The sequence below is a fragment of the Natrix helvetica genome, assembly GCF_964273705.1.
Source record: "Natrix helvetica genome assembly, chromosome: 2".
Classification (NCBI taxonomy): domain Eukaryota; kingdom Metazoa; phylum Chordata; class Lepidosauria; order Squamata; family Natricidae; genus Natrix; species Natrix helvetica.
In genome coordinates, this window is record NC_138552.1 from 283,746,952 (window position 1) to 283,764,247 (window position 17,296).

General features: G+C 45.1%; 1 protein-coding gene across 6 annotated transcripts in view; it reads right to left on the reverse strand.

Moving 5' to 3' along the window:
• CALN1 (calneuron 1) overlaps nt 1-17,296 on the reverse strand; it is a 402,285-nt gene that overhangs the window by 181,686 nt on the left and 203,303 nt on the right. The window lies entirely within an intron of this gene.

Genomic DNA, 17,296 nt, shown 5'->3' on the forward strand with positions numbered 1-17,296 from the left:
ATCCTGAGTAGCGCTCCTGGTTCCTGTAGTCTGCAATTTCCCCGCCCCTGGAAATCCATTCCTACTTCCACACCAGTGGTGGGTTGCCAATTTTTTTACCACCAGTTCGGGTGCGCTCCTGCACCTCCTCCCGCGATGCTTCTGAGCATGCGCAGAAGCATCCGGGTGACTGGGCGGAGCCTCCCACTGCTGCTACTACTGGTTCGCCGATCCGGGGCAAACCAGGAGCAACCCACCTCTGTCCCACACCATTCCAAGGGTGTTCATCCCAAATTATATAGCTAAACATCTATAGAGATTTGGGACAGTTGTCCCAAAGGTGCTTTTTTAGGAGGCAAACTGGACTACAGAAAAAAATTGCAGACCTCAGGAACCAGCAGCGCTACTCAGGTTGAGGACTGTCTGTACTTCACAACGTGCCATATTCCTGGCACGTTGGTGGTCAACTTTAGCAAGGGAAAAAATAGCATGAAAGATATTACTTCACAAGCCGGCTCTCAGCAATCAACCCTTCCAAACTCTTCCCCAATGGGTGCCACACACTGCCAGGAAGAAGAAAAAAATTACTGCCTTTGGAAAAATACTTCACATTTTGAGAAAAAAGTTCTCAATCAATTTGAAAGAAGAAGGATTCCCCCCCCCCCCCCCACACACACACACACAAAACCTACATCAAAAACAAATCAGATGCAGGCATAAGTGTTCAATGTAAGTTGCGATGGTATCAAAATGATGAGAAATTCATCGTAATGTCATTGCATAAATAATTAAGTAATCTCCATCAACTGCACACTGCCTGTTACCAAATACAAATGTTTCATCATTTGCATGACAGCATTGTGACTCACAATGTAATTTAGTTCTCTCCTGCAGCCAGTAGATATTTACAAGTTACAGAATAATAGAATAACAGAGTTGGAAGGGACCTTGGAGGTCTTCTTGTCCAACCCTCTGCTCAAGCAGGAATCCCTATATCATTTCAGACAAATGGATACAAGTCATTCCACTGATTAATTCCCTGACTGCCAGGAAATTTCTCCTTAGTTCTAAGCTTCTCTCCTTGATTAGTTTCCACCCATTGCTTCTTGTTCTACCCTCAGGTGCCTTGGAGAATAGTTTGACTCCCTCTTCTTTGTGGCAGCCCCTGAGATATTGGAACACTGATATCATGTCTCCCCTGGTCCTTCTTTCTATTAAACTAGACATACCCAGTTCCTGCAACCGTTCTTCATATGTTTTTGTAAGTAAACCCATGCAAGTTGAAACCAACTAAGAGCCTGCCAATGCTTTGGTAAAATTCCTTCCTTGAGCCTTTTTTTGGATTAGGAAGCATGGTAGCTTCCAAGATTGCACAATGTTTGGGCACAATATTAAATGGGTAGAATGGGGGATCCTCAGCAACTGGACATCAGGAGGAGTAATAGCCTAAAACTTAACTGCTACCAATGTTGTCAGAGTTTGCTGCAGAAAAATCAAATCCAGAAAGCACACACAGATAACTGATTCAGCTGGATTCATTTTCTTTATATACATAATAACAGATGAATAAATGTACAATACCAATAGTAGATTCTTTCAATGTAGTGGAAGTTACAAGCAGAACACAAGCAGGAGATAACAGTTAGTTTCATTTCAGAGTTCAGAATAGACAGAATATTTTCAGTTTCAATTCTCAGCACAGATTCAGATCTCTTTAAGCTCCCATTGGCTGACTTAGTTGCTTTGCCTATTCATTTGCTGACCTTGTTACCATGTCTCTCCCATTCATGAATATTCTAACAAATAGAAGATATTATTTGCAGCTCAGGTTTAATGATGGAGTCAATAACAGCCTAACTGAGGAACTACCACTAGGCTGATTGGATTTTGCTCATTTTTCAAAACCTGAAATCAAATGCATCCTCTTTGAAATAGGAGGGCTCCAATTTGATAGGCAAGGAACGTAAAAGAAAGCTTAGAAGCTTGTTATTATATATAATAAATAATTTTATCATATTTTATCTATATCTTAAATTATTGTATTCTATTCCAATTTCATTTTAGACTGTCTTTTATTCCAATTCCATTTTAAATCATATTTTATCAAATTCCATTTTATATTGCTTTTATCAAATTTTAGTAATAATTTGTTTCTGGAACTTTGCACTTTGATATGGCCCAAGGGCTAATCAATAAAGACTCAATATATGCTGACAGTAGCAAGAATTGCACCGTGTTTTCCTGAAAATAAGACAGGATCTTATTTGACCCCCGAAATAAGCGCTTGACCTTATTTTCAGGGAGGTCTTTTTTTCGGGGAGGGCTTATTTTTGGGGGAGGGCTTAATTGAGCGGATGCACTCAAAACCCATTTGGGCTTATTATCCGGCGAGGTCTTATTTTCAGGGAAACAGGGTATATCCACAAGATGGAAAAAACCATTAATTCCCACAATGGAAGAATAAATGGTAAAAGTGATAGAGAGCTGGTGGAGATAGCAAAGCGAATTAACTTTTAACTAAAGAGAAGAATTTATTTAGTTTGGTTTCTACTTGGAAACCACTTCTGGACTTATTGCTCAAAACAGAGAAAACATGAAATGTCAATTTTAGGTTTGGATGATTTTTGTTATTACGGAAATGGTTTGAAATGTTGCAAAATGCAGCGCAAATGATGGGGGTTGTAATTTTGGTGTTTTACTGCAGTGAAAATAGTCAGAAATGATTACTTTTCTCTCTGCAATTGCACTTTTTATTTTTCTGACTTTTCTAACTTTGGGTTTTTTTTTTTTACCTGTAATTTTTATTTTATTTTCTAATGAAACTCAATAAAAGAATTATATATAAAAGAAATAGGAGGGCTCCTTAAGCCCTTTTAACGGCGTCTAAATTTATTTAAAGGCACCACAGTGCATGAAATTGCCTGGAAGTATCTCTCCCGCAGCTACATAAATTCATCTTTCAGCTTTAAAATGCTATTAAATTTGAGGCTGTTAATATTCTTCCCCCCACCCCCCACCCCTCCCCATTTCTGCATTACAGAATCGCACTGGCTCGGCCCACATCAGGCCCACTTCCAACTACCCCGTTGGTGCCAATGAAGCCATTTTGTGTCACACTTCATCAAAACTAAACTTCCCAAGTGCCAATATATGAATTAAAGAGGGCATCACAGGTGAGGACCCATTAATGGTTTGCCAATTCCAAATTGTTGGCTAGAGTTAATGATGACAGTGGCCGTTATGCTTAAAAACTTAATTTAATTAACATGAGTTGGAACAGGATATTAAGCACTTATGACTTAAATTAAAACACAGCTCAGCATCGCCCCCTCAGCTGATTGCTTCTTCCTTGGCATCTTTGATCTATTTGGTGACAATATTTTCAGTCTTCTGGGGGTTTTTATTACTTCGAAAATATCCTGAGCCCGTAGAAGGATGCATAATAAAACACACTTTATTTCTTAGCAAACAGAAGTGGGATATACCTGCTAAGCTTATAACAGTGTAGACTAAGACAGAGGTGTCAAATTCAGGTGGGATGAACTGAAGACTGGGAGAGGAGGAAGGAGAAAGAGATTGGGCAGCTATTTGATCAAGATAAGCTAAGGTCTTCTGTTTTGAGCAGGGGGTTGGTTGGACTAGAAAACCTCTGAGGTCCTTGCAGCTCTATGACTCTATGTTCTATGTATTGGAAAGGGAAGGAGGGGAGGGGAGGAATCAAATTATGCAAGTTGCCTCTTGAAAGTGATTTCTTAAGCCTTTTTAATTTAATGGCTATAACCCTATGAAATTTTCCTTTGCTGATTCAAGAATATCAAGATTAAATATATCAACATTAAAGCTTAGGTCTAGGAACCAGTCGTCTCTCAATGACCAAAGATTTCATTCTCGTCTCAGTAGACCCCATCAGCCAATGATAAACTTCAAAGTCTCTTCTACACAATTGCCAACCAGCAACTTCTCAGAACACCCCATTCAGCACAGCTGCCACTTAGTTCTGGTTGTGAAGATCCAATGTGGATGAGGACCCAACTTCTCTAAGCCTAATCAAGAATCCTTCTTTTTCCTCTATGTTTGAGGGGCAATCACCAGCCAGGGTTACCACCATATCTTCTCTCTTCTCCAGTGCAAGCCATCTTAGGCAGAATGCAGAAAAAGAGTAAGACACAGTAAATGAAAAGCAGAAAAGGAAACAAAAAAATCTAGGTTACCCCATCACCATTCACTATACCTCCCCATACCTTTGCATCAGTGACGTGCGGTGAGGTTTATGGCTGGTGAGGCTGGTGACGTCATCAGGAAGGCGGGGAATGGGACCACGTGTGCTGGAGGCTCAGGCTGCCTCAGCCTCCAGCACACGTGATCCCATTCCTCGCCTTCCTGAGCGTGCTCCGCCGGCTCGCGCTCCGCAGTCTTCGAAAGCGACTGGGGAACGACGAGAACTTTGCGCGCTCCTCGTGACTGCATATTGCAGTCACGAGGAGCACGCGAAATCCAGCAGAGGCAGGAAGGTTCTCGTCGTTCCCCAGTCGCTTTCATGGCTTCATCATCCGGGAGCGCCGACAACATTTCTGCCTCCGCAGCTCCCGGGTGCGGCCGGACAGAGGTAGCCAGAATGGCGGCGAGGCAGTCCGGCGGGCGAGCGACAGAGGATCAGGCTGCCTCGCTCGTTCTTTCGTCCGCCCGGACCGCCTTGGCGTCGCTGTAGCTACATCCGTCCGGCCGCGCCTGGGAGCTGCGTAGGCAGAAATGTTGTCGGCACTCCCGGATGACGAAGCCACGAAAGCGACAGTCGCGTGAAAGCGACAGGAGCGCGCGAAATCCAGCAGAGGCAGGAAGGTTCTCGTCGTTCCCCAGTCGCTTTCGTGGCTTCATCATCCGGGAGCGCCGACAACATTTCTGCCTCCGCAGCTCCCGGGTGCGGCCGGACAGAGGTAGCCAGAATGGCGCCGAGGCAGTCCGGCGGGCGAGCGACAGAGGATCAGGCTGCCTCACTCGTTCTTTCGTCCGCCCGGACCGCCTTGGCGTCGCTGTAGCTACATCCGTCCGGCCGCGCCTGGGAGCTGCGTAGGCAGAAATGTTGTCGGCACTCCCGGATGACGAAGCCACGAAAGCGACAGTCGCGTGAAAGCGACAGGAGCGCGCGAAATCCAGCAGAGGCAGGAAGGTTCTCGTCGTTCCCCAGTCGCTTTCGTGGCTTCATCATCCGGGAGCGCCGACAACATTTCTGCCTCCGCAGCTCCCGGGTGCGGCCGGACAGAGGTAGCCAGAATGGCGCCGAGGCAGTCCGGCGGGCGAGCGACAGAGGATCAGGCTGCCTCGCTCGTTCTTTCGTCCGCCCGGACCGCCTTGGCGTCGCTGTAGCTACATCCGTCCGGCCACGCCTGGGAGCTGCGTAGGCAGAAATGTTGTCGGCACTCCCGGATGACGAAGCCACGAAAGCGACTGGGGAACGACGAGAACCTTCCTGCCTCTGCTGGATTTTGCGTGCTCCTGTCGCTTTCACGCGACTGTCGCTTTCGTGGCTTCGTCATCCGGGAGCGACGACAACATTTCTGCCTCCGCAGCTCCCGGGCCCGGACGGACGGATGTAGCCACAGTGACGCCTTCGCCATCCTGGGAGCGCCGACAACAGCAGTGGTTAGAATGCAGTATTGCAGGCTAACTCTGTCGACTGCCAGCAGTTTGATTCTGACCAGCTCAAAGTTGACTCACCCTTTCATCTTTCCAAGGTTGGTAAAATGAGGACACAGATTGTTCAGAGCAATATGAAGACCTCCGAGGTCCCTTCCAAATCTGCTATTCTAATTCTAATTCTAAATCTATTCTTATTGTATTCTCTATAAACTGCTTAGAGAGGGCTATAAAACACTGTGAAGTGGTATATAAATCTAAGTGGTATTGCTATTACTTCTATGACATTTTAAAAGCTTCCTTCCTTCCTTCCTTCCTTCCTTCCTTCCTTCCTTCCTTCCTTCCTTTTTCTTTTTAAAGTGAATTAACATTTAATACACATTGCGAATTATTAAAAAGGTTAGTGACTATTGCCAATATTTCTAAAGGTTCATCTTCAAATCTACAAAGTAGATACAATATTCTTATGTTCCTTCCTCAACTCTTTCTTTCTAAGGAGCTCATCAATTCCATCCAACCATCACTTCTCCAGTCCTCCCCTTCAACTTGACTCATTTTCCTTTGCCCCAGTCCTCATTCAGAGCAGATTCACAAACTTGGCATGTTACTTTTAAGAAACACTTTAGCTAACTGCCATCTGAATGACGCTGTTTAGATTCCCATCATTGCAATGCCAGGCACAAAACAAACACGGAATGAAGATAGTCAAGCTTCAGCACTCACAATCAGCAGTAAATTGTGATATAGATCAACCAAGACTTGCCCCAAAGCCGTGGATGCTTGTGATTTGTTGCAACTGGTGTTAACTCAGTAAATTTTTATGTCCGGGATTTAATAGTGTTGGTGGGGAGGAAGGAGGAAAGCTCCGTTTCAAATCCCCTTTTCGACAATCATGTATTTTTGTTGACAATGAGCACCATTAGCTCTTCCTTCATGTTGCTGAGAGGGGGGGAAAGGTTTTAGTTTTGTGCTATTTTATAAAATAATAAGAAAAGGATGCTTCAGAGAATGGTCCCATTTCTGGATAGGAAACTCTTGTCAACTAGACCAGGGGTGTCAAACTCGATTTCATTGAGGGCTGCATCAGGGTTGTGTTTGACCTTTGGGGGTAGGGGGCAGGGGGGCAAGGTCAAGTTGATGTCACTCATGCCGGGGGCACTTTTGGTGGCCCAAGTGCTCTGCCAGTGAAAACGGGCTCCCAAGCTCCATTTTTGGTTGTGATGGCCTCCTGCAAACCCTCCATCTTTTCTCCATCTTTTAATTCCATTTAATTTCTGCAACCTAGCAGTTCTAAAGCATGTAAAAATGCAAGAAGAAAAATAGGGACCACCTTTGGTGGGAAGGTAACAGCGTTCCATGCGCCTTGGCATTTAATCATGCCGGCCACATGATGTTCAGCGGGATCATAACATCTGTTGTTTTTTTTATCTTGCCATCCCTGACCTTCTTTTTCTCTCTAGTGTTTCCCTTGCTTTTAGTGTTTTAAATAATTTGTAAAGCACTTAGAGTTGATGGAAATCAGGTGACATAAAACTTAATACGTTGTCGTTATGTTGATCAAACAATCAGTCATATGTTTAGAGTGGATTTGGCATTTTTATCTACCTATTCAGTCCTTCCCAAGGACCTGTCAGGCCTGTAGTTATGTTTCTTTTTAGGATCTTTGGCCTGCCACACTTTTTAATAATTTCCTATGTGTTTCATTAGTGTAGTAGTTGGGAGGGGGGAATAGAAAGGAGTAGGATTGTGGAATGTATTGTTGTCGTTCTTTTATAGAAGCCAAGGTCATCTTTTGTCTCTGCACCTTGACACCTGACCGGAAGCAGAGGGGTGTAGATTCCAGCGTGGAAGATGATGATTGGAACATGTGATGGATTTGTGGGTGTGGGGAATAGATCATGAACTTTCAACTGGGTGGAATTCCAGGAAGAACATTAGAGTTGGAATTCCATAGACGTGCTAACTTGCCTGTATGATTAAAAGGGAACTTTAAGGAGGATTCTGCCTTGGTTTCTGATTGATTTCATACATGCTATTTAGAACGCTGATACATATGTTTAGAGTGGATTTGGCATTTTTATCTACCTATTCAGTCCTTCCCAAGGATCTATAGCAGATGCTATTTGGTGATGCTAAAGATTCTGTTGAAGGATGTAAATTATTATTACGTTTCATTCTGCAAGCTCTCAGCTATGTTTTCACTTGCAGAGGCACAACAGGCTGGTCCTTCACTGTTTCCAGATCAGCCCCGTGGGCCAGACCCAAGCACCCCGTGGGCTAGATCCGGCCCGCAGGTCTTGAGTTTGACACCTCTGATCTAGACTATTATTCCTAAAGCCTCCTGGGATTTCAGCCCAGAGCATCCCAACTGCACCCCTGACCAGATTTGCTGCTCTTGAGCTTAAGCTATCACTTGCTAAGGAACATATAAGTTTGCACAAGCAAATACCTCTGCTCTAGGCTGAGTGGTGAACAAGGAGGAGGCAGTTAGCATCTTTTTGGTGGTTTTATGAATTAGACTATAAATCAGGTAACTTGACAGATAATGCTGGGACTCAGAGACCATAAATTATGCAAGAAAAAAAATCTGCAGAAGGAAGAGAAAAAAAGCTTGCATAAAATTCATAGCTGTTGCTTGAATAGGCTGCGAAGAAGAAACCCATTGCAGTCCAACTCTCTAGACCAGGGGTGTCAAACTCAAGGCCTGGGGCCTCCAGATCCAGCCCACGAGGTGCTTACATCTGGCCCGTGGGGCCACCCTGGAAACAACAAAGGATTGCCCTACCCCCGGAGCCTCTGCCAGTGAAAACAAAACTCAGGCAAGCTACATGTACAATGAAATCAAGTTTGACACCCCTCGTCTGGAGCCAACGAAGACTACAATATCCAACCCAGGGCTACTAAGCCAAAGACCCCTTTGTAGAGCATGGAACCGCGAGAAAGCAAGAATGAGAGGTTCAAGAAATATAAGTCTTGAAACGGAAGGTTGTTTCCAGCAAGGTGAGGAAGGCTGGAAAACCTGAGAGTTTTCCCTCAAGACTTGCTGATCCCTATTGCTCCAAGCGCTGCTGCACTTCCCTTTTTAAATATACTCTGCAATTTGCTTCATTTGGAAAACGGAGAGAATGACACTGTTTAAAACGGGGGTGTTTATAGAAAAATGTGGTTTTGTGTATGTAGACATGTATGTATATATGTGAATGAATATACATAGGACACTATTAAGTCAATATTATGTAATTCTTCTGTGTCTAGATCAAACTTTAAACTGCCAGAATGAACCTACCTTTTTGGCTTTGTTGTTAGCCAAAATAAGTACCGTATTTTTTGGACTATAAGACGCACCAGAGTATAAGATGCACCAAGATTTTGAAGAGGTAATTTAAAAAAAATGTTTTTTGCACTCTGCAGGCCTCCCAAACCCTCTGCAGGCCTCATTTTTTGTGACAGATGGGGCATGCAGAAAGTTTGAAAGGCCTGCAAAGTGCTCCTGGGGGCTGGTGGGGGCAAAAACGGGCAAAGAAATGACACATTTTTCGCAAAAGGTGGTGCATTTTTTTCCAAAAAAACAGGGCATGCATAGATGTTGAGAGGCTTGTAGAGTGCTCCTGGGGGACGGAGGGAGCAGAAACGGGCAAAAAATGGCCCATTTGCACTAGTTCATGCCCTCCCCAGCCCCCAGGGGCACTTTGTAGGCCTCCCATTTTTGCAAAGAGGGCGGGGTTTCAGGAGGTAAAAAATGCTGTATTCGGTGTATAAGACGCACCCAGATTTTCACCCTCTTTGGGGGGGGGGGGACGGTGCATCTTATACTCCAAAAAATACAGTACATGTTTTTGGTAGTTGCCAACATACTAGCAGATGATCTGGGCCCTATGTCTCTCCACATTCACATAGCATGTTGTTATCCCCTAAAAGTCTCCACTTGAGACATTGGTTTACATTTAGGCTCTCCAACTATCAATCTATTCTGGGTCCTCCAAGTAATACGTATGTCAGATCCTTTAGCCATATCCTCCTTTAATGTCATTCCTTGCTCAATGGCCTCTTTCCTCCATCTTTTAATTGAGTTTTGTTCTTGTGTACCCTCAAGAATATTTGTTCTTGTCATAAAAGTTACGTAAAAGTTATGTGCAATGGGATCATAATGTCAAGGCACATCCTGGGCTTGCCACAGCAGGGCGAGAAGGAGCATAGGTGATGGGGGTGTCAGGACTGCCAGCACAGCAACTACGGAGCACCAGTGATGAGGGGGGCAGGACATCTGGAGCAGAAACAGAGGTGGCCCAGCAGCGGGAGGCATGGCGAGGACAGCCATGATTGGCTCAATGGCCTCAGCAGCAGCAGAGACAGCAGCAAGCACAGAGGTGCTGCAGCCTGAGGAAGATCAGCTGCAGGCGCAGAGGTATGGCAGCCTGAGGAAGATCAGCTGCAGGCGCAGAGGTATGGCAGCCTGAGGAAGATCAGCTGCAAGGCGCAGAGGTATGGCAGCCTGAGGAAGATCAGCTGCAAGGCGCAAAGGTGCGGCAGCCTGAGGAAGATCAGCTGCAGGCGCAGACGTATGGCAGCCTGAGGAAGATCAGCTATGAGGCGCAGAGGTGCGACAGCCTGAGGAAGATCAGCTGCGAGGCGCAGAGGTACTGCAGCCTGAGGAAGATCAGCTGTGAGGCGCAGACGTATGGCAGCCTGAGGAAGATCAGCTATGAGGCGCAGAGGTGCGACAGCCTGAGGAAGATCAGCTGCGAGGCGCAGAGGTACTGCAGCCTGAGGAAGATCAGCTGCAGGCGCAGACGTATGGCAGCCTGAGGAAGATCAGCTATAAGGCGCAGAGGTGCGACAGCCTGAGGAAGATCAGCTGCGAGGCGCAGAGGTACTGCAGCCTGAGGAAGATCAGCTGTGAGGCACAGAGGTATTGCAGCCTGAGGAAGATCAGCTGTGAGGTGCAGAGGTGCTGCAGCCTGAGGAAGATCAGCTGCGAGGTGCAGAGGTATGGCAGCATGAGGAAGATCAGCTGTGAGGCACGGAGGCATGGCAGCATGAGGAAGATCAGCTGTGAGGTGTGGAGGCATGCCAACGAGAGGAACAGCTGTTCTGGCCCAACAATCAGCTGGGCCATAGCTTCAGCACATGACAGCCACCAGGGCAAGGCCACTGCTGGGAAGAGGCATGGCTCGTCTACTTAAGGGCAATGGGAGGCGGAAGCTCCCAGTGCTGACTTTGCATCTGACAGACTAGCTAACAGACTTGCTTATCGACTGTCTTGCTGCTGTTTGAACTCATTGCATGCCAGAGTCCAGCTGAATAAACCCAGTTTGTTTCCTCAAAGGTATGTTGTTTGCCTACTGGGTCAGTCAGGAGCTTGGACTTTTGAGACATAATACAGTATGTCTGGTTTTTTTCATCTTGCCATCTCTATCCTTCTTTTTCTCTCGTCTTTTTTTCTTGTTTTGAATGCTTTAAGTAATTTGTAAAGCACGTAGAGTTGATGGAATTCAGGTAACATAAAATTTAATGCATTGTCTTTATGTTGATCAAACAATCAGTCATATGTTTAGACTGGATTTGGCATTTTTATCTACTTATTGAGTCCTTCCCAAGGACCTACGTTAGGCAGATGTTATTTGATGATATTAAAGGTTCTGTCAAAGGATATAAGTTATTATTATGTTTCATTGCACAGTTAGCCAGATGTTGTTTGATGGTGTTAAAGATATCATCGCAGGTTACTACTAGTATTTATTACATAATATAATCCTGTCCTGGCTGGCTTTTCTTCAGAGAACTGAATTATCCTCTTATAATCCTTTTAAGCAAAATGCTTGTTTCTAACATGTTTCCTAAAATGAATATTTCAACTTGGTTTTTGTACTTTTAAAAATTGTGTTACACATTTCTCCAGATGCCTTGTATAAACAGTTTAAAAGTTTAATCTGGAGGAAGCCAACCATGATCAAACTTCAAGCAAGTTTTAAAAATCACTGTGTTCATCTACGGACTCTGAAGAAACAGAATAGTAACAGCATCAACCCTCTTGATGTTACAGAAATACTCCTGAGAATACCATGGACCATAAATGGATCATGGAAGTGATCAACCCAAAGTTCTAACTCAAGGCGCAAATAACCAGGCTCAAATTATCCAACTTTGGGCACATAATGAGAGGACTTAGTCCTCTAGAGGCCAATTACAATGCTGGGAAAGGTGGAAGAAAGAGTAGAAGATGATAACGTACATTGTTGTAAAGACCTGAAGTGGGAACAGAACACCATGGAGGAGATCTTCTTTGTGGTCACTCAGAGTCAACACTGACTTGATGATACATAATCACCATCAAAATGTGTCTATGTAATAACTGCAGCTAGAATTGTATTTGCACAAAATTGGAAAATGGAAAAAAAAATCCCTCAGAAGGAGAGGTAATTAAAAAAAATACTAGACTGTGTAGAAATGAACATATTAACATTGGCAATTAAAGAGAAGGAAGAATCAGAGTATTATAAGATATGGGGATGTTTTTATCACTGGATAAAAAAATCAATATAGACAAAAAGAAACAGAAAATTGAATGATTTGCAAAAGAACACAGAATTATAGGGGAGGAGTTGAATTAAAAGGCAATTGAAATGTAAAGGTAAAGGTAAGACAAAAATAGATTAAAAATGATGTAATGATTAAATATGATGACACAAAGATTGTACCCAGATGACCCATTGTAAGATTAATGATGTAAGAGTGGTTATGGGAAAATTAAAAAAAATAACTTTTCAAAAAAAATTGCGTATACAAAAAATATATATGAAAGAAGCAAAGAACATCTGAGAAAATGACCACAAAATGTATTATTGGAACAGCAGAACAATTAGAGCGGAGATTTCAAGGCGGATTTCAGCCAACACCAACAGTGACACTCGGTTGCGTTGCTTCCCCCACACACTCTTTGCATCAGAACAGACTGACAATTAAAACAATTACCAAAGGGTCACGTTTCAAAGAGATACCCTACTGATGAGCAACAGAAGCTTGTATGCTGCTCATCTCCCATTTGAACGTTGCAGATGGAGAGATGGGGGGGGGCAGGGGAAATTGTGACAAGATGTCAGGTCAGTGCATTTCGTGGTGGGGGAGAAGGGATGTAGGCTGCCGCAGGGCAAAAATAAACGCTGTCGCTTTTAAGGAATTATTCAGACATTCATGTTTTCTCAGCCTAGAAACCTCAACCCAAAATATAAAGCAGGTGGGCCAAGAATTTTAGTGCTGGGTTGTTGTTGTTGTTTTAATCCATCTGCCAAAGCCACATAAGGACAAGAAAGAATTGGACTCCGGTCCCAAAGGTGCTTTTGGAAGAGGCAACCGTACTTTCTGGGTTTTCTTTGAAGATGTTTCTCTTCAAAGAAAAACAAGGCTAAAACATATGAAGAACGGTTGCAGGAACTGGGTATGTCTAGTTTAATGAAAAGAAGGACCAGGGGAGACATGATAGCAGTCTCCCAATATCTCAGGATTTGCCACAAAGAAGAGGGAGTCAAGCCATTCTCCAAAGCACCTGAGGGCAGAACAAGAAGCAACGGGTGGAAACTAATCAAGGAGAGAAGCAACTTAGAACTAAGGAGAAATTTCCTGACAGTTAGAACAATTAATCAGTGGAACAACTTGCCTCCAGAAATTGTGAATGCTCCAACACTGGACGTTTTTAAGATATTGGATAACCATTTGTCTGAAGTGGTGTAGGGTTTCCTGTCTAGGCAGGGAGACCTCCAAGGTCCTTTCCAACTGTTATTCTATTCTATTCTATTCTATTCCATTCTATTCTATTCTCATCCAAGAAGCTACTTCAGCTCTGAAGATGGCGAGCAATGGAAGGATTTATACTCTACAAGACAGTCCCTCCAACAGTTCCAAGAAGGCTCCACACCTATTTGAACCACTCAGGTGACTCTGATGACATAGATAAACTTCCAGGTGGCCTTAACAATTTGCTAAAAGAATGTAAATGACCAGCTGTCTGCAAGGAGTTTAAATCCTTCCATTCCATTCCCCACCATCCAGTCAGAACTGAAGAAGCTTCTTGGATGAGAAGTAAAATGTCTTCAAAGAAAAACAAGAAAGTCCAGTTGCCTCTTGGGAAAAAAAACACCTTTGGGACAATCATGACCTGGAAGACAAGAGAATCTCCATAGACAAATTGAACTCAAGTATCTCCCATGCAACATTATTGTCTTCTCCTACATAATTTTGATGTGGGATGTAACCTATTAGGTTTGTTCTATTCAGCACAGGGTTTGTGGCCATAACAGACCCCACTAATATTGGTGTTGGACACCCAGTGACGTGCGGTCAGTGGAGGCAAGGGAGGCGGAGCCTCACCTCTCTTCATGAAATAATAGTATATAATATTATATACTATAATATTATAATATTATACATCCGTCCGGACGCGCCCGGGAGCTGCGGAGGGCGGAGGCAGAAATGTTGTCGGCGCTCCCAGATGACGAAGGCACGAAAGCGACAGTCGACAGTTGCTTTTGTGCCTTCGTGATCTGGAAACGCCGACATTCTGCCGGGCGCGCATGGACGGAGGTAGGCTGAATGGCGCCGATCTGATCCGGCGGGCGAGCGACCGAGGATCGGGCTGCCTCACTCGCTCTTTCATCCGCCCAGATCGCCTCGGTGTCGCTGTGGCTACCTCCGTCCGGGAGCTGCGGAGGGCGGAGGCAGAAATGTCGGCGTTTCCGGATGACGTCATCCGGAAACGCCGACATTCTGCCGGGCGCGCATGGACGGAGGTAGGCAGAATGGCGCCGATCCGATCCGGCGGGTGAGCGACCGAGGATCGGGCTGCCTCGCTCGCTCTTTCGTCCGCCCGGATCGCCTCGGTGTCACTGTGGCTACCTCCGTCCGGGAGCTGCGGAGGGCGGAGGCAGAAATGTCGGCATTTCCGGATGACGTCATCCGGGAGCGCAGACAACATCAGCACGGACGGAGGTAGCCACAGCGACACCGAGGCGATCCGGGCGGACGAAAGAGCGAGCGAGGCAGCCCGATCCTCGGTCGCTCGCCCGCCGGATCGCCTCGGCGCCATTCTGCCTATCTCCGTCCGTGCGTGCCCGGGAGCTGCGGAGGGCGGAGGCAGAAATGTGTGCCTCCAGCACACGTGGTCCCATTCCCCGCCTTCCTGATGACGTCACCAGCCTCACCAGCCATTAACATCACAGCACGTCACTGTGGACACCAATACCAATATTGGACACCATACTGTCTTCTATTCAAACTTTCAACTACCAGCATTGAGTAGAAAGCATTGGGCGCACTCTGATTTGTCTTCACCCATCATTTCTGCTGTGGCACTAGACAGAATTCTGATAGATGGGTGGGTAGGTGAATGGATGGACGGACGGATGGATGATAAATGGGTGGATAGGTGAATGCATAAGAAATAAAAGCAGTGTTTTCCCTTTCCTTTTTCCCATGTTGGTAATAGTCCATTCCTTACATAATATCTCTGGAAATAGCCATGTCTCTTACTTTTACCATACCACAAAAATGTATGCCACCCTAATTGTAAATCATGTCCCTCCAAAGTCAATAATCTTGTGTTTTTCTATAAAATCCATTCTTTCATCCAAGTTAATACTGCTGCTTGATAAATACAATTCCCAATTTCGTAATCTAAGCCCGCCCCTAATTCTTACATCTTGTAACATTTTTATATTAATTCTTGCTTTTCCCCCCCTTGCGATATGTATTTCCCCATTATTTTATTCATATTTTCAAAATATTTTTTCTCTAACTTTATTGGTATTGTTTGGAATAAATATAACATGCTTGGTAATATATTCATCTTTAATCACAGCTATTCTTCTTTTTGATTAAAATTGCTTGTTTCTGAGCCATTTTTTTTCTCTCTCAACCTTGGCAGTTTTAAGATGTGGGAACTTCCAGAAATGGGAGTTCTAGTTCCACTTTAGGCATGGAAGTCAATTCAGTGACTTTGAGCCATTGTCTCTCAGCCTACGACATCAGGCTTGGTGACAAGCCCATCAGTTGGTCAATGCCTGTCACAACTGATGCATTAAAAGTCAGCTGATCCCCCACCCCCAAAAAAAGTGGAACCCTAGTAAGGGGACTCTATTCTACACATTCTATTTTTTTCTATTCCAGATGTTATAATTGATGAAGGATTCAGTTAGAATGGAAAATGAAGTTGATCTAGATCAGTGTTTCTCGATCTAACCAACTTTATGTCTGGCCTTCAATTCCCAGAATTCTCTAGTCAGCTCCACTCATCCCTAAGTTCTGGGAGTCGGAGTCCAGATCGCTTGAAGTCACTAACGTTGAGAATCACTGATCTAGAGGATGGCAGTGGAGATGACCTAGATCAGAGGTTCCCAAACTTGGCAACTTTAAGACGTGTGGACTTCAACTCCCAGAATTTCCACACATCTTAAAGTTGCCAGGTTTGGGAACCCTTGTTCTAGAGACTAGATCTGTGATGGCAAACCTATGGCACGCTCGCCACAGGTGGCACACAGAGCCCTCTCTGCGGGCATGCAAGCTGTCACCCCAGCTCAGCTCCTCCATGCATGCACATGCATTTCCCACTGGCCAGCTGATTTTCTGGTCTCTGCTGCGCATGCGCGGGAGGTGGGGCATGTGCATGCATGGGGTGCAGGGGGGGTATCACACGTGGGAGGCAGTGAGGGTGTGGCACTCCCCACCCCAGCCTTCTCTTGGTCCCAGGAGGCTGCAGGGAGACCTGCTAGACCCAAAATGGGGCGGAGGGGAATCGCATGTGCAGGGGAGCAGGACACACAAGGGGGGGAATTGTGCATGCATTGCATTATGGGTGCGCTTTTGGCATGCGGCGACAATAAGATTAGCCATCGCTTGACTAGATGCTATATACTCAGGGGTGGGTTCCTGCCAGTTCTAACCTCTTCTATAGAAAAGGTTCCACAAATCTACCGTGCCATTTAGAACCGGTTCCAGCTCCCTCCCCCCGCCTGTCCACACCACGCTTGACCCGCCCGCCACTCACTGATTGGCTGGCTCACCAATCGCCCCGCCCACCTCTAAGAGTCCTATCTAAACCTTAAAGTCTTAAAGCTGTCAAGTTTGAACACCCCTGGGTTTTTTTTTCTAAAGGGTTAGGGATGCAAGGGTCTTGTAATTTGACAGCTTTAAGACTTGTGTGCTTCAATGCCAGAGTTCCTGAGCCAATGTGACTGGAGGAGGAATTCTGGGAGTTGAAGGCCACAAGTGTGAAAGCTGTCATGTTTGAACACCCCTGGGGTTTTTTTTCTAAAGGGTGAGGGGTGCAAGGGTCTTGTAACTTGACAGCTTTAAGACTTGCCTGCTTCAAATGCCAGAGTTTCTGAGCCAACATTTTGGTTGCTAAGCAAGAGCGTTGTTAAGTGAGTTTCACCACATTTTACAAGTTGGCCATGCCCACCCAGTCACATGACTGTCAAGCTACTCCCACCCGCTCACATGGCTGGCAAGCCACTCCCACAAAGCAGGTCACACCTACAGAAGAGGTTCTAAAAAAATTTGAAACCCACCACTGTATACACTGTACTATGATACATTTTGTTGGGGCGTGAGAAATGATAAATGAAGACTTGTTGTGCCAGGAGGAGAGAAACCTGAACCCTTCTCACAACAAAGATGGCAACTGTCTGCTTCT